This window comes from Coenobita brevimanus, chromosome 5 (assembly GCF_032717465.1).
Source record: "Coenobita brevimanus isolate Jiangsu-jjx chromosome 5, ASM3271746v2, whole genome shotgun sequence".
Lineage (NCBI taxonomy): Eukaryota > Metazoa > Arthropoda > Malacostraca > Decapoda > Coenobitidae > Coenobita > Coenobita brevimanus.
Genome location: NC_136958.1, coordinates 9578191 through 9596799, shown reverse-complemented (window position 1 = coordinate 9596799; position 18609 = coordinate 9578191). Strand labels below are relative to the sequence as shown.

General features: G+C 41.6%; 1 long non-coding RNA gene and 1 pseudogene across 1 annotated transcript in view; both read left to right on the top strand.

Moving 5' to 3' along the window:
* Positions 1–18609, top strand: part of LOC145397695 (uncharacterized) — a 340526-nt gene that overhangs the window by 98153 nt on the left and 223764 nt on the right. The gene's annotated exons all lie outside the window — the stretch shown is intronic.
* LOC145399533 (5S ribosomal RNA) lies at positions 13722–13836 on the top strand (annotated as a pseudogene).

Here is an 18609-nt window from a genome sequence, read left to right as displayed (position 1 = left end):
ATCCTTTCCAAGTTTATTACCCGTCCCCGCCCCGGAGGAGCTCGGGGACGGGTAATATTTTCATTTGGTTTATCTGACTGTTTGTTCGTTTGTGTGTCTGTCCGTCTGTCTGTCTGTTAACAAGTTTACGCGAAAACTACTGGTGCGATTTTGACTAAAATTGCAGGGATGATGGGCTATGACACTCTGATCACCTTATTAAATTTGGGGCCAAATTAGGCCAAGGCTCAGGCTGTAGGCCCAAAAAGGGTTTTTTTTTTTTCCCCCGCCATAACTCCTTTCAAATTCGCCATATCGACATGGAACCAAAACCTAAAGGCGCGTATTTAAAATTTGCCTCATTGCATCAGTGGGGTCAGGGTAGGGGGGTCAGTGTCAGTTGAGTCGGGCATAAAATTTCAAAAGGACATAAAATCGTCAGTTTTCATCCGATTTACTCCAAATTTGATATGTGACATCTTTAACTGGATAACCTGTTGATTATACGTCAGTACTTAAATGACTGCCGAGGACAGGTTTGCTGTGCTTTGGCACCGATTCTTGTTGAAATTATCTCTTGGTAGCCAGAACAAACTAGAAAAATATATATGGCATCAGAGAGAAAGGTTAAACGGCCTGACAAAAAAGGAAAGATGATTCAACACACGGGTGCTTCATGCACAACTTAACCCATTCAGTGCAATGACGGCCTTGGCATTTTGTTCTTGCTAATGCCAGGCGGTTTTATTCTGCACTGGAGAGAGATTTCAAACTGGAGGGGGGGTCAGATATACTCGTAGCCCTCATCAATTCCTTCATTATAATGGGTCTCCCCTTAACACCACACACACGTCTGGAGTAAGTAAAATACATTAGACAGGACGTCCTCATAGTGAAAAAATTAACTCCTTGATTTCGATGGCACGTTTTAATTCCATTCTTGCTGCAACCAATAATTTACTCAACCTAGGAAAGCCTCTTAGTACTGAAGAGGGTAAATAAAGGCCGTCTGTAATCCCATATATTCTAAACTTGTCTCATAGGTTGATTAGTACTGCTTGGATATAGCAAAAATAAACTAAAAATCACGTCTTCAGGGTGAAGGTGTTAATAGACAAGGCATGCAGGGATCGCACAAGCGTAGTGAAAGAACCCTCATTGCAACATAAAGGTGTTGTTTAAAGGTAGAACTCTGTGAATCATTTGGTTTTATGATAATTAACACAGCCTGGGTAAACAAAGCCAGGGTACCATATCACAGTTCCCACTCCATCCACCGTCATCCCTACCCACATCCACCCCTCACTCATATCTCTACCCTCACTCCCATTCTTACCATCACCCTCATCTCACAACCATCCTCACTCTCATTTCCGTCCTGTACCCTCTTTTCTATCTCCACCCAAATCTTCATCTATCTTCCTCTCTCATTTCTACCCTTTACTCCACTTTTTCCCTACCCCTCCCATCGAACCAATCACAACTATCGCTTCCATCCTGCACCTCATTTCCGGGTGCAGGAGAGAGACGCTTTCACGTGATGACATCGATAATCAGAATGACTGGGCGATGGAACTGCCTGGCTACATAAACGTCCCTCAATCACCTTCCTGTCTCAAAATGATTATGGCGAACTTCAGAACAAGGGCCTGCAGTCCATTGGTTTCACTTTCGGCTAGGTATGGGATTGCAACTATTATTGCTACTACTACCCCCACTCCCACCTCCTTCCATAACCCTACCCTACCAGCATTATTTCTCAGTTCCATCCCCATCCACCCCCCCAACACACACACACACACACACACACACACACACACACACACACACACACACACACACACACACACATCCACCCCTACTCTCATTCTCACTCTCAGATCCCACTCCTAAGTTCATCCTTCATCTCACACCTTGTCTCCATCATCCATCTTCTTCCAGACTACTACCACTACTACTACTAGTACTACTACTACTACTGGTACTACTACTACTACTAGTACTACTACTACTACTAGTACTACTACTACTACTTCTACTATTACTACTACTACTACAATTTCCATTCTCCAGCCTCCCCTTCAACCCACTCCTCCCTCCGCCGACTGACCTGTCCGATACCCACCCCTACTTTAACCTATCCTTTATACCCACTGTCACTCCCATCCTCACGTTCAATACCACCCTCACCCACACTCCTTTGACTTCCTTCCCCACACTCCGCTCTCACCCTTACCCCCTCCCCCTACCTGTTTTCCATTTTCCTATCCTAACTTTTCCTTCCCGTCCAATCCCATCTCCACTCTCATTCTTCCCCCACTCCCTTCTCTCTCACCCTCACTCCTAATCCTTATCCTAATCGCCCTCTCTCTCACCCTTACTCCCTCTCCACCCTCACCTTAACACCCCTGCTTCCATTCCCATCTTCTAACCATCACTACCCCCGAGCCCCACCCGACACCCCTCACCCATCCAATCTGGAAACCGGGTTGAATACAAAGGACTTAAAAGTTGTGTGAAATGAGACAGAACGTGCTGGTTTTGGGTTTACCATAGCAAGACGGGTATTGTGTGGGAATTATGTGGCAGTTTGTGGCAGGGAACACACCAAGCTAAGCAAGGAAGGTGGGTAGACGGGAATACGGTGGTCAAAGTACAGTAAAACACAAACCGGTAGCGCCATATCGTACCGATGAAAATCCTAGTCGGCAACGGGACCGCAACTACCTACGCCCCTTTTCTACTGAGTCGTAATCATCCACAGGGTTTCTGATGTTTAATTAACTGATGTTTCTGTGTTGCTGTCTTGTTCTCATTATTTTTAGACCGTTATATACATAAATTATATATCAACAATTATCTAAAAGCCTAGTGAAGTTAGAGAAAAAACAGAGAAATAATATAAACTAGAAAGTGCTCGGAGAGCTCATACCTCCCCCAGTGCTATTAAAAAGGATTCGGATCCATGGATATAGGTCCCGGATCCTGACCTGGATCCTCCCCAAAATTTAATCAGTTCTTTCTTGGTCCATGGCCAACCTTTCCACAATATTTCATTGAAATTCACTGGGAACTTTTGGATATATTGTACGGGATACTCTTGATTCGGACTCGGATCCGGCCCAGAATTTAACAAGTTCTTCCTTGGACTATGCCCCACCATTCCACAAAATTTCAACAAAATCCATTCATAACATTTTGAGCAAAGCTGCCAAAAGACAGGCAAACAAACAAACAAACGTGGGGTAAAACATAACCTCCTTGGAAAATGACATCCATCCATCCATCATCTAATCCTACATTGCCCCATGAGGAGAGTAGGAGCCCGGGGCTAGGGAGTTGGTTCCGACATTTAAGATGAGAGTGACCAGCCTCACTCATCTCTGAGTGGCATTACATGAGCAATCAACCCCAACCATCCCTTAGATATAAACCGTCACCGGCTCAATCTATATATATCTTTTGCACGAGAACGGAGTTGGGTACAGGAGAAACCGTGATTCAACAAACTTTCTTTTAATATAATATACAAAGGCGCTTTCGTGTATTCACATCGTCAGGGAAGAGGAAAGTGGTCTCCCCTGAAAAAGTGAATACACGAAAGCGCTCGGAATATTTCGTGTTCTCTCTTCTTTGTGGATATCAGCATATATATATATATATATATATATATATATATATATATATATATATATATATATATATATATATATATTTGGCGTGTTCGACTTCTGGGCGAAGGCTTCAGTGACTATTCCCAAGTCCTAGTGGTCCTCCTTGGGGCCCAGTAGTCCTCCTACATCTCCACATGTCACCACACACACACACACACACACACACATATATATATATATATATATATATATATATATATATATATATATATATATATATATATATATATGAGGCAGCAACATAAATGAAATCTAATCCAGCTATTTAAATTTTCTTAGCATAGCCAGGGTCAGCTAAGAAAAATTCTGGAAAAAATAGAATCTGTATTACGAAAAGGAAAGAGGAGACACATATACATCAAATTCACGTCTATACTCTTTTAACATTTTCTTTCTCTATCGACGTACCAAGATATCTAATCCTGGGAGATGATTTTCACTTGCAGAGGAGAATTCTGTTTTATAGTCAAAGGGTTGAAAAATCTAGACATAACCTTTAGCCTACTAGAAGCTCCCTCAGGTGAATGCAACAGTTTGGATATACCCTGAAGGCCATACCTAGGTGTATGCAGGGCAATGACAAGGTAAATATTGGCTCTCGTCACTTATCGAGCTCAGTGTCATCCTTTCCTCGTAATTTCGCAGTAGCAACGCTAAAAAATTTTGTTATAGTTAACTCTCAAAACCACAAGTCTAAAAGGGCAGGTAAGTGAAAATATCAAACGCAACCCTTTAATCAGTACGTCACAAAACACACTTAAGAGTATGAATATAAAGACGCCATCGTAGGGAAGGGTTTAAGCCACTCATTCCGAGGAGGTATTATTCTAATTTATTTTTTTTGTTTTATGTGGCGTTTAGACAATAGGCTGCGTGTAGTATTTGCTTTAACTCTTTTACTACAAGAAAGAGTTTATTTCATTGTTGCTACCATCAGACGAATCTAACGGGATTAAGAGAGACTTTCGAACTAGAGAGGTTAGTTTCAAATTTCACTGACACCGTCACTTCTTGTGTTCTCTTCTAAACTGTTTAGAGATACTGGTAGAAAGAATATACAGTGCTGTTTGATACGCCACCTGATTCCAGGGGTTAACCCACTGCATCTGGTGTCGTATTATAGTTAATATGATGAACTAGAAACATGAAGGGCGTGAGCGTTGTTTACAGTCACTCAGAAAGGAATAACAGCTACATACGGAATATACATAACATTCATTGTGTGGATATAACGTTTTCGACCCAGCATGAATCCTCTTTGGTTAAGTAAATCGAAGCTGGGCTGTAAGTGTTGTATTCTCAAAATGAACGCAAGACAGTAAGCAGGAAATATTTTTCTTGTTGCACACTTAAAGGGACTCTGAAACAAGATATATAATTACTCCTATTCGGCCAAACGTTGGGAGAGTGCATTAGGGAGCAGTTAGGCATAAAACTGTTCAGTCCAGTGGCGTATTTCTTACTTTACTCTTCCTACCTCTTGGGGATATTATGTAGCTCAGACGACAAATTCTTCTTGTCGTGAAGTAATTAATGAAGTCTCCATCTAACCCTTCCTTATTGACACGCTTATAATTATGTGAATGCATTAAGTTGTCAGAAGATAGCAGGAATAAAATATAAATTTATGTAAGCGTGTAGAAAGAGTTAAATATCTTCTTAAGGTTTTATGGACTCATCGCGGAACATAGGACTATTCAAAAGGCAACAGACAGCTTGTATCTTTGATGAGGCTCCTCTAATGTACCCACGGAACCCGGGGACCTCTTTACATAACTGACTCACCACGCGAGTGTTTTGCTTTGAGTGGCGCGCACGCTGTGTGTGTGTGTGTGTGTGTGTGTGTGTGTGTGTGTGTGTGTGTGTGTGTGTGTGTGTGTGTGTGTGTGTGTGTGTGTGTGTGTGTGTGTGTGTGTGTGTGTGTGTCAACTAAATAACTTGAAGTTTTCTTTCGAATTTAACCAGACCTGATGAAAGGTATGGTTGTCAGCCAAGACGCAAATGAACTTTTTTTTTTTTTAACCATGGGTCAAGGTTCAAGGTTACGGGGCAATTTAAACCAGGCTGTGTGAATGGGTTCAAGTTAAAGCGATAATAAAAAAGAAAAATCAATTTTGAAAACAGTCTAAAGTCGAAGTCACAAGGAAAAGTCGAGTACCAAAGTCATAGATAGTTCAGTCCGCAGATTTTGATCTGATCTGAACCAAACTTGGTCAGGCATGAATGAAGGACGCCAGCTTTGAGAATAATCAGTCAGTGGTCAAGACTTCTACACAAAGTTCAACCAGTGTGTCTCTGCGTGAACACTAACTAAAACAGTTTTTTATTTAATTTGCATCAAACTTGGATGAACTAAGAATCACCTGTAATACTGACCTATTTTTTATTTGAACAACAAGTCAAAGATCATGGTCAAATAGCATGGTCAGTGTAACAATTTTTTTAAACTGATGTAATCTACCTTCGTGGAATGGTTCAGGTTAAAACAAGAATATATTCGATTTTCAGAATATTCAGTCTAAGGTCAAGATCACGGAGAAGGGTCAAAGGTCAAAGTCACTGGGAAAAGTCAACTCAAACGGTTTTGATCTGTTCTGAGTCTAGACTGAGGGAAGATGTAAGGGTTAGGCAAGAATGAAGTATTTCCACTATGAAAGTAATCTGTCAAAGGTCAGCACCAGCTGGTGCTGGCGGATGTTGCACTCGCTAAGTGTTGCTTTTGGTTTATAATTTTTGTCTTCCTGTCTTCAGACCATTATATGCAACTCAGGAGGGACTCCCGGAACTAGAGGGGTTAGGTATAGCTTAATTAAACCAAATCATTGTGAGAGGCCTTTCCCAAGTTGAATAAAATTGTTTGGTAGCAGCATGAATGGACTAAAATGAACGTTATCCTGATTCAAAGGGTTCTCTTCCGATATTATCTGACCGAATGTCCTACAGACTTCATTGACCTTTTCGGCAGCTTACACTGTTATCTACGAGAGGGAGGGAGGAGTATCTGGGTGACGGTTAGAAATATGCATTACTCTTGCTAATCATAAGCTCAAAACCTCAGCCGAGCAACGAGGACAGGAAACTTTGAAACAGACTAGCAAACAATGAGCTGGATACACGTTTGGCATGGAGAAGAGGGGGTAAATGTTTGCAGTGTGAGATTTCGCCTTCTGATTATATGCTCGTAGCATCAGCCGGAAAACATGGATGAAACTGATGGCAAGTGAATTGTCAGATTATCTACTGATCTGATAAGAGGATGTGGAGAGAGGTCGGGGTGAAGTTTTTGCAATACACGGTTACTCTTCGTAATTTTATGATTGTAGCATCACCAACCAACAATGTCTGGAAACACTGAACGAAGAGACTACCGTAGAGCTGTACATGATAATTCATTGGCGGTGGGAATGACTTTTCTGTATAGTTTTGCTCTTGCTAAACCTAAAGAATTCTTGCTGCATAAGCGAAATAAAACAAGTAAATAAATAACCGAAAAATACTGGAATATGCTAAGGTAGAATTTTATTTTCTGTTAAGGAACTAGAAGTTCCAGAATGTGGGGCATGGGCAACGACTGGAGAGAGCTTGCAACATAAGATTACTTTAGCTAACTGTTCAATAGACGTCACCGAGCAACATGGACAAGAAATACTGCAAAAAGGTGCTGTAGAAGCTATTAGATTTGCCAGTTCATCGGGAGGACGTATGTCGTACAATATACTTGCTAACTTGGTCAATTTTGGTAGGGTAGGAGACATTTTTTTTTTTTTTTTTACCGGGAGTAGTTTAGTATAGTCAGGAAGCGCCACTCACTATTGCAGAACTTTCCTAATTTCAAGAACATGGTCAGATGGATACAACACTTAACCTAAGAAATGGGTACAGTAATGAAGTGGTTAATAAATTGGCTTTGCCTGATGCAAAGGAGGGAGGGATGATGGTTTGCATTATCGGAAGGCTCACTCTAATTCTGTGCTTGCACTGTCACCAAGCAGCATAGATGGAAAAAATCTGCAAGTGAACCCCATAATATTTACTAATAAACTGGATTCCTTTGCCATGGAAAAAGGGGTGTGCGGTGAGGGTGGGTAGCATTAAGTTTGTTCTTGCTGATATTACAGCATGGTTACGGTGGCAGCCGAGGGTCATAATCATGGAATATTGCTAAGAAATAGTTTAAAATTTTACTGGCTACTTTAAGGTGCTTGATACCTATCGATCAGTTAGATAAGTCAGTGTCTGAATTATTGAGGAACTCTCGGGAGCAGGGGGGTGGTTGCTTTCTCAGGCAGAGGAACTCCTTGAGAGTGAAATGGCTGGGAAGCATGCCGGCACGTGACTGGCTACAGCATAGCTGGGTCTTTCGGGTGTGGGCAATCAGGCAAGTTAGCTGCCTACTGCGATTGCAACACAATGGCGAGGTGTTCAGGAAGTTAGCCAAAGAAACCTTGATGGACTCTGAAAGAACAATAATGGCCCCCAGTCCCGTGCAGCCCTTAAATGGGCAGGGGGTGCTAAGAATCTCACGGTTGCCTCAATTACGATCTAATTCCTTTGTCAATGCAAAAAATACAATTAAAATTGGTAACTGGAATGTGAGAACGCTAAATCATGACGGTAAAATCGATGAGTTAGTGAAGGTTTTTCAAAATTACGGACTTGATATTTGTGCTCTGACAGAAACTAGATTAACTGGAGTCGATAAGTTGGATTTGGAGGATGGTATACGTTTATTGATATCTGGTCGACAGGACGGAATGCATTATCAGGGAGTAGGATTGTTGCTGGGTTGTAAGGCAAATAAGGCTTTAAGTGAGTGGGATCCTATAGATGAGCGATTGCTATACGCACGGTTTAAATCAAATCATGGCAACATCAGTCTGTTTGTGTGTTATGCACCTACTAATGATGCACTCGATGAAAGGAAAGACACATTTTATGAAAAGTTGCAAGAAGGAGTAGGAAGGGTACCTAGACATGATGTTTTGATCTGCGTTGGAGACTTTAATGCAGTAATGGGCTGTTCAAATGAGGGATTTGAGGCATGTATGGGTAAGATGGGAGTTGGTAGTAGGATGAGTGAAAATGGAGTGAGGTTTGGAAGCTTCTGTCTAGCAAATGACTTAGTCATCGGGGGCACACTCTTTCAGCATTGCAATATACACAAGACAACTTGGGTGTCACCGTGTGGAAAATATAAAAATCAGATTGATCACATCGCTATCAGTAGGAGGCATAGAAGTTCTCTGCTAGATGTTCATTTTTAAACGGGGAGCGGATATTGGTAGTGACCATCAACTCAGCACTGCAAAAATAAGGTTTAAACTTAAAAATCAGAAGAAGGAAAAATCTGGTGTTGGTAGATACGATATTGTTAAGCTTAGAAGGGAAGGAGAAGAAAAGGAGGAATTCAGATTAGAATGCAGAAATAGGTTTTTGGTGTTGGAAACGTTGGAAGAGGGGGAGAGAAGTGTAGATGAGATGTGGGAGGATGTGAATAAAATTTTGCATGAGACTGCTGAATGTACGATTGGAAGGAGACATAGATTCAGGAGAAAGAAATGGATATCAGAGGAAACGTGGGATATGATAAAAAAGAGAGGTGAGGCTAAATTGAGGAGTGAGATGCAATGCGTTGATGAACGAGAGATTGAATTAGCAAGAGCTGCGTACTGGAGTTTGAATTCAGAAGTAAGAAGGTTAGCTAGGAGAGATAAAAGAAGATGTGTGGATGAAAAGGTTGCTGAGACTGAAATCCTAATAAACAAAAATGATGGACAGAGTCAAAGAATAGCATATGAATCGATTAGAGAACTGAGTGGTAATGCAGGTAAACGCAAGGAAATACCAGTTAGAGACAGGGAAGGAAATTTATTGACCAAAGATGGAGATATTAAAAATAGATGGAAAGAGCATTTTGAGACAGTTCTTAATAGACCAATACCACCAGAAGAGGATATACCGTCTGCTCAGGAAGATTTAAATATAGAAACAGGAGAGTTGAGGCTTGCAGAAGTGGAGAAAGCAGTAAAACAGTTAAAGAATAATAAGGCACCAGGGGAGGATGGTTTATTTCCGGAAATGTTTAAAGTGGAGGGGGATAGATTAATAATGATCTTGACCAAGCTATTCAATAAGATATGGGTGACGGGGTTACTACCATCAGTTTGGAAGAATGGTGTAATTGTTAAAGTTCCGAAGAAGGGAGACCTGAGTGAATGTGGTAATTGGAGGGGAATCTCTTTGTCACCGATAGCTTTGAAAGTTTTCAGTAGAGTGTTGTTAAATAGGTTGGAGCCGGTGGTTGAGGGTATTCTGAGGGATGAACAGGTTGGTTTTAGAAAGGACGTGGTTGCAATGATCAGATCTTTATAGTTAGGCATTTGATGCAGCAAGTTAATGAAATGAGAGTACCGTTAAGTCTTTGTTTTGTTGATTTTGAAAAGGCTTTTTGATAGTGTTTCGAGAGAGTCTATGGGGAAGATCATGAGACATTATGGAATACCAGAGGAGTTTGTGAGGGTCATTATGAACATGCATGAGGACACATTTTGTAAAGTGATGGTTGATGGTTGTCTGAGTGATTCGTTTGAAGTCAAGTCCGGAGTAATTCAAGGTGGTGTTCTATCGCCTTTACTATTTATATTGGTCATTGATTACATTAAGAAACGTGTTGGAACAGAAACCGGTGCAGGTATACTTTGGGGAGAGAAATAGAAACTTTTTGGATTTAGATTATGCAGATGATATAGTTTTGATTTGTGATGGGCCAGAAGAAATGCAGAGAGTGTTGGACTGTTTGGTGAGTGAAGGTCGCAAGGTGGGTTTGGTTATTAATTGTGGAAAAACTGAAATAATCAATATGAATATGGAAAATGCGCAGGAATGTGTAATTGGAGGTATGGTTATAAAGCAAGTTGATAAGTTTAAATATTTAGGTACTTATTTAGCCAAGGATGGTTCTTTGAACTTTGAATTCGAGGAAAGGTTAAAGAAGGGTAATCAGGCAATAGGAATGCTTAAAAATATTTGGAATAATAACAATTTCTCTGTGCATACAAAAATCAAACTTTATAAGGTAATGGTTAGGAGTATCTTAATTTATGGACAATGAGTCTTGGTACAGCACAGTGACTATGGAAAATAAATTCTTGGTGTTTGAAAATAAAGCACTTAGAAGAATATTAGGAGTTAAGTGGTGGGAAAGGATACCAAATAGTAGAATTAGAGAAATAACGGGAGTGCAGCCGATCGATGAATATGTTAGATTCTCACGATGGAAGTGGCTAGGACATGTATATAGGAGACAGGGAATAGTACGAGGCACACCAGGGTGGGTGGCACCTGGTAGGAGAGGTAGAGGAAGGCCAAAAGAGACGTGGGTGAGGACAATGAGACGGGAAGCTGGAGATGAGTGTTGGGGAGATCTTGAGGAGTTAGCACAAGATAGGATGTGGTGGTGTGAGTTCATCGAGGCCCTATGCATCCCCGAGGGTGCCACAGGAAATGATTGATTGATTTGATCTTGCATATTCTACGATACCAAAGGGATGTACTCCAACAAAGTATACCACTGAATTTTAGTCCTGGTATGTACCATAACTCCATAATAATTAGTGATGGGAGAAATGAGGTTTGGAGAGAAGATCCGGAATGCATGGTAACCCTTCGAAGTCTATGACCACAACAAGAGGTAATGCAAAGGGATATACTGTGCAATTCAATACACGATTCCGCATAATATTTCCGTAAAAAGAGGGAGATCAGAGGATGATGGTCTGCACTATATGATAACTCTTGTTAACAATATAATCGCATCCTCAATAGTGCAACATGGCTGGGAAATGTGGCAAGAGTGTTTTTCAGAATTGAAAATGAGAAGACAGGAAGAAATCAGTAGGATGGAAGTTGTGGAAGCAATGAAGAAATTCAAAATGGGGAAAGCCCCAGGAATTGATGGAGTGTGTGGTGAAATGCTGAAGCAAGGGAGAGAGATAGCAGTAGAATGGATGTGGAAGATGTGCAGATTGGCCTGGGTGGAAGGTAGAGTCCCGGAGGATTGGAAGCCAGGTATAATTATTCCCTTGTAAAATGGGAAAGGGGAAAGAGAAATGTGTGGTAATCATAGGGGCATTTGTCTTCTTAGTGTAATAGGAAAAGTATACGGTAGGATACTTATTGACAGAGTTAGGGAAAGAACAGAGGAATTAGTTGGAAAAGAACAGGGAGGCTTTAGGAAGGGAAGGGGTTGTGTAGATCAGATATTCATTCTTAGATCTTTAGTGGAAAAGTTTCTAGAGATGGGAAAGAAATTGTGTGCGACCTTCATGGATTTGGAGAAAGCATATGACAGGGTGGATAGACAAGGATTGTGGAAAGTGTTAAGAATATATGGAGTAGATGGAAAGATGTTGAATGTTGTGAAGAGTGTGTATGAGGGTGCTAAGGCTGCAGTGCATGTGGATAATGAACTGAGTGAATTTTTCTATTTGAAGGTTGGGTTGAAACAGGGATGTGTCATGTCTCCATGATTGTTCAATCTGTACATGGATGGGGTTATAAAAGAGATACAAGGTAGGGCAGTGGATGTTGGAGTGGCTCTAATGAGATAGGGAAACTCTTTGTACTGTTGTTTGCAGATGATACTGTGTTGTTAAGTGAAGACGAAGGGGAGCTGCAAGGCTTGGTGGATGAGTTTGGGAGAGTGTGTAAGAAACGGAATCTAAAGGTGGATGCAGGGAAGAGTAAACCTATTGTCTTCGAGAGATGTGAAGTCAGTGAATATACAGTGAGGTTGGATGAGGGAGGAAATGGAAAATGTGAGTGCGTCTACGTAGTTGGGTAGTGTGTTGAGTAAGTATGGAAGTTTGGAGGGTGAAGTGCTTGAAAGGGTGCAACAAGGAAGAAAGGTTGCTGTTCCTGGAAAGCAGTGATAAGAAACACGGGCGTGAGCATGGAAGTGAAAAAGGTACTACATGACAGTATAGTGATACCAACTCTATAGTATGGAAGTGAAGCTTGGACGTCGTTGGAGGAACAAAAGTCAAGATTGAGGGCAGTGGAAATGAGTTATCTGAGAGGAGCCTGTGGGGTCACATGGAGACAGACTGACAAATGAGGATGTAAAGGAGCGTTGTGATGTGGATGTGGATGTGATAGGAAGCGTTAGGAGAAACACATTGAGGTGGGTTGGCCATGTGGAGAAGATGGAGGTGAGAGACTGACGAGGAGAGTGTATGTGAGTGAGGTGGAGGGGGAGAGAAGGAGGAGAAGGCCAAAGATGAGATGGAGGGATGGAGTGGAGAGGTATATGACAGAGGGGGGTGTGAATTGGGAGCAGGGCAGTGAAATGGAGGGGGACAGGGCGACTTGGAGGCGATTTGTTTATGGCCACCCCGTATGGGATTAAGGCGTCTGGCATTAGATAGATCGATAGATAGTACTGTCCTTCTCAATTCGCGAAATGGTGTTGTAGGGTAGGATGCGGGACGTGGGGGAAGGGCAGAGAATGGAGTTATGGGAAGAATGGGTAGGTATGAGGGGTGAGGATGATGAGGAGACTGAGGAGAAATGAGTGAGATGAGAAAGTAGGGGGAAGGGGAATGAGAGTGGAGGAGCAAGAAGAGAAATGAGGAGGTAAGGGGGAGTGGATGAGGTGAAAGGAGCAAAGACGGAGAGTAGGAAGGAGGCAAGAAAGAAAAACGTGGACAGAGAGAGAGAGAGAGAGAGAGAGAGAGTAGAGACTGTTATGGAAGAGGAGGGTCATGGGGGTTGGTATTCTTTCACTACTGATCCTCTTGTTATCTGGTGCTGATAGATAATGTATACTCAAGAAGCAACAAGAGAGTGCAATACCCGTGTGCCACCAAATGGTCTGGGGACTGAATATTTGACTTTGCCCTGTGACCGTGTCCATCTTCCATTGCTTTCAAAATCGAGACCCTTCGTCCTTGGCTTTCCCTGAATTCTCCCTCAGAGTATAGTCTCAGTCAGATCAAAAATGCTTAAGCTGACGTTGCCATGTGACCTTCCCTTGTGACCCTAGCATAAAATTGGCTGTTTTCAAAAATTAAATCCTGCCATACCACGTTGAGTACACCGCTTCCCGTCCGATCAGCGAAGTTAAGCAACGTTGGGTCTGGTTAGTACTTGTATGGGTGACCGCCTGGGAACACCAGATGCTGTTGGCATAACGTTCTCCCTACGTGTCAAGTGGGGTTGGTGGAGGATTAGTGCCCCTCCCTGTAAAAACAATTAACTCTAAGCCCTTGTCCACCCCGCTTAGGATACATGGCGTCTGGCAATGAATGAATGAAAAAAAATCCATTAATCGCGCCTTACTCTGAATCCTTCCACAAAGTTCGGTGTAAATTGGATAAAATTCTTTAAGTTTACTTTGCCACATGACCTTGGTCTTTGTTCTAATTAAAAAAAAAAATACTTAACCCCTTGAACTTTGACCTTGTCCTATGCCTTTCAACTTTGTTTTCTAAATTGACTTCTTTCGTTCTTGCTTTTACCTAAACCATTCCATTTCACCAAGTGTGGTCTAAGTAGAATAAAAACTGTACGTTGATTGTGCTCGATGATACTTTGACCAAGCCATGTGACACTGACCTTTCATGTAGTGTTCTATTAAAAATAGCAAGTCAGCCCATTGATTTGCCTTCATCCTTCCACCAAGTTTGTTTCTAGTCTGTTGGAAACATTTTTATTTTGTTTACACACACACACACACACACACACACACACACACACACACACACACACACACACACACACACACACACACACACACAGATTTTTTAATAAGAGAACAGTGGAAGGAAAAACAAAAGAATAAAAAAAAAAAAATCCATACACTAGATTACTTGTGTCCTCCATTCATAGAAAATCTGTAACAGTTGGTCTTGAACAGCTGTGGGTCGAAGTTTGGGGGAAAACAACTCTGGGGAAGCGAGTTCCAAAGAGATGCTGTTCGAGGAATAAAAGATTTCTGATAGCAGTAAGTTCAGCAATATGGCAGTGATATTCCAGTCATGAGCATTACCAGATGCTTGTGTAGCACAGGGGAAGGCATGGAGAGGTGGCACAGTATATGAAACTTCGTCTGAGTAGGCCCTGTTTGCCATAAAAGTATCTGAAAAATAATGCAAGGGAGGCAACATTCCTTCTTACCTGTAGGGAAGGTAATTTATTTGTAATTGTACGGTCATTAATCATTTTAACAGCTTTGTTTTGGATTCTGTCCGGTTGTTTTAGTGCACCACAAGGGTGAACTATATTCCAGCCGAGAGCGCACATGACTCTTATAAACTATAGCTACCTGCTCGTCTCTGAGGAGGCTACGAACTCTGTACAATAATCCAAGTTCCTTTGAGGCAGTTTTAGCAAGTGATCTGACATGAGAGGTCCAGCTGAGGGCATTGTTAAGTGAAACATGAGAATTCAACACTTTTAGAGATATGAATATTGTAAGCATTGAATGTTATTTAGGAATCTGGTAATATGTGTCTATTAGTAAACTGTAAATATTTGATTGTACTAGCATTAAATAAGACAATGTTATTTTGTCCCCATACAGTGATCCTAGATAAGTCTTAATTTATGGAGACGGCTGTACTGAATTGTGAGTTAGAGTTATTAAGCTCCGTGCGTGGGTGTTTAAGTGTGAACGAACTGTGAAGTGTTGAGTCTTCTGCATATGAATGGATGGGATTATGGGTGACAGGTAAGCTATCATTAATATGATTTAGGAATAGGGTTGGAGCCAGAACTGATCAATGTGGCACGCCGACATTGATTGAGTGGAAATTGGAATATACATCATCTACTTATAAGCTTATCTTTCTGTCGCTGAGATCTGAAGAAATCAGAAAAACAAATAACGCAAGTCCATAACAAGGGAGTTTGGACAGCAGAGAAAGGTGCCACACTGTGTCAGAAGCTTCAGAAATATCAAGGGCTACTGCATGAGTTTCTTCATGTTGGTCAGTTGACTGATGGATGATATGAGTCAAGATATTGAGTATATCAATGGTGGATCTTTCGTGGAAAAAAATCATACTATCATTAATTAAACGGTTAGATTCAAGATGCTTAACTTTGTGCTAATTCATTACAATATCACTCAGTCTATAGCTAAAGTGTTGATCCCGTAAGGGGTGGCTACAAACAGATCGCCTTCGTATTGTCCTGTTCTGTCATTTGACTGCCCTCTCTCTAGCTAACATGCCTCTCTCTCTCTCTCTCTCTCTCTCTCTCTCTCTCTCTCTCTCTCTCTAACTGACTCAATCCGAATAAAACATAATACTGTATATGCTCTTTCCTGGATATACTAATTTCCAGTGTTGGACGCTGTGGTGATAGTTCTCCTGGGAGTTTTTCCTGCTTAGGGTTCTAACTTCCTCGTAAAAACACTAGGAATGTGATGGTGATGATGATGATGATGATTAAAAATTAATAAATTCCAACATCATCGTATTCGCACTAGTATAAATTGTTTAAGTAGGCTCATGAAACATTAAAGAAAAAGATAACTGAAATAGAACGTGAACTTTCATGTGCCCCGCAAAAAATGGACTATATCACCATTCACTCGTTATTCAAACCATCTAAATCTTGTATGTTACCCTCTTAATTACGACGACAGTTTTTTCCCGCCAAAGTACACTCCGACCAGATGATTTTGTTATAATCAGGAAGGAATTTTTCGAGCAAAAGTGTTCTTGCTGCTATATCTAGCCCAGACATTTCCAGAAGTCTCTCTGACGATGAATGAGATTGTCTGAAGGTAACAAAAACGATGCAAAGTATATTCTGTTGCCGAAGTGGTTAATACCAAATCAACAACCGTCACTGGCATAAAACGTACTTCTAATTTTAAGAAGGCACCCACCAGACGATTTCATTCATCTTCGGAAGGACATGAAGTAGTGAGAGTTCTGAGGCTATACCTAACCACCCGACTCTCCTAACCTGAATAAAACAGTTAACGGGACAACACGAATGAAACATGTCGTAGGGGTGCATGGGTGAACAGAAAATGGGAATAACAAAGGAAACGTAAAACTGATTACACAACATCAAACGAACAGTAACAAAAAAATGCAATGCTTAACAAATGACTAGTAAGAGATAATAATAATAATAATAATAATAATAATAATCTATCTATCTATCTATATACCTAGGCTGCTTCCCCCATGGAAAGGGAGGTAGCTGAGACAGGACGACACACTCCTCATTTACTCATCCATTCAAACACAGTCAATCGCATCTTAGCCCCAAAGGGGAGAAGGGACAGATCCTCACCGCACCACACCACACATGAATCAACTGCGCAGTGCAATCAGTGACATCCGCAGCAGGGCCCGACAGCAGACTGGTTTACCCCTGCCACATCATAATAGACCCATCCCCTTATAATAATAATAATAATAATAATAATAATAATAATAATCTATCCATCTATCTATCTAATGCCAGACGCCTTAATCCCATACAGGGTGGCCCCAAACAAATCGCCTCTGCGTCGCCCTGTCCCCCTCCATCTCACTGCCCTGCTCCCAGCTCACACACACCTCTATCATATATATCTCCACTCCATCCCCTCATCTCATCCTTGGCCTCCCTCACCCTCTCTCCCCCTCCACCTCACTCACACACACTCTCCCCGTCAGTCTGTCACTCTCCTTCTTCTCCACATGGCCAAATTACCTCAATGTGTTTCTCCTAACGCGTCCCATCACATCCACATCCACACCACAACGCTCCCTTTACATCCTCATTTGTCCGTCTGTCTCTCCATGTGACCCCAGAGGCTCCTCTCAAATAACTCATTCCCACTGCTCTCACTCTTGACTTCTGTCCCTCCAACAACGTCCAAGCTTCACTTCCATACGTTAGAGTTGGAATCACAATACTGTCATGTAACTTTTTCACTTCCATGCTCACTTCCTTGTTGCTTATGACTGTTTTCAAGGAACCAGCAACCTCTCTTCCTTGTTGTACCCTTTCAAGCACTTCACCCTCCAAACTTCCATCCTTACTCATCACACTGCCCAAGTACTTAAACGTACTCACATTTCCCTTTTCCTCTTCATTCATCCTTACTGTACATTCACTGACTTCACTTCTCTCGATGACCATAAGTTTACTCTTCCCTACATTCACCTTTAGATTCCGTTTCTTACACACTCTCCCAAACTCATCCACCAAGCATTGCAGCTCCCCTTCGTCTTCACTTAACAACACAGTATCATCTGCAAACAACAGTACAGGGAGTTTCCAAACACTGCCCCTTCTCACTAGGGCCGCTCCAACATCCACTGCCCTTCCTTGTATCTCTTTTATAACCCCGTCCATGTACAGGTTGAACAACCATGGAGACATAACACATCCTGTTTCAGTCCAACCTTCAAATAGAAAAATTCACTCAGTTCGCTATCCACACGCACTGCAGCCTTAGCACCTTCATACATACTCTTCACAGCATTCAACAACTTCCCATCTACTCCATATATTCTTAATACTTTCCACAATCCTTGTCTATCCACCCTGTCATATGCTTTCTCCAAATCCATGAAGGCCGCATGCAACTTGTTTCCCTTCTGTAGAAACTTATCCACTAAAGATCTAATAACGAATATTTGATCTAAAGAACCTCTTCCCTTCCTAAAGCCTCCCTGTTCTTCTCCAACTAATTACTCTGTTATTTCCCTAACACTGTCAATAAATATCCTACCATATACTTTTCCTATTACACTAAGAAGACAAATGCCCCTACGATTACCACACACTTCTTTTTCCCCTTTCCCTTTGTACAAGAGAATAATTATACTTGACTTCCAGTCCTCCGGGATACTACCTTCCTTCCAGGCCAATCTGCACATCTTCCACATCCATTCTACTACGAGTACTATCTCTCCCCCATGCTTCAGCATTTCACCACACCCTC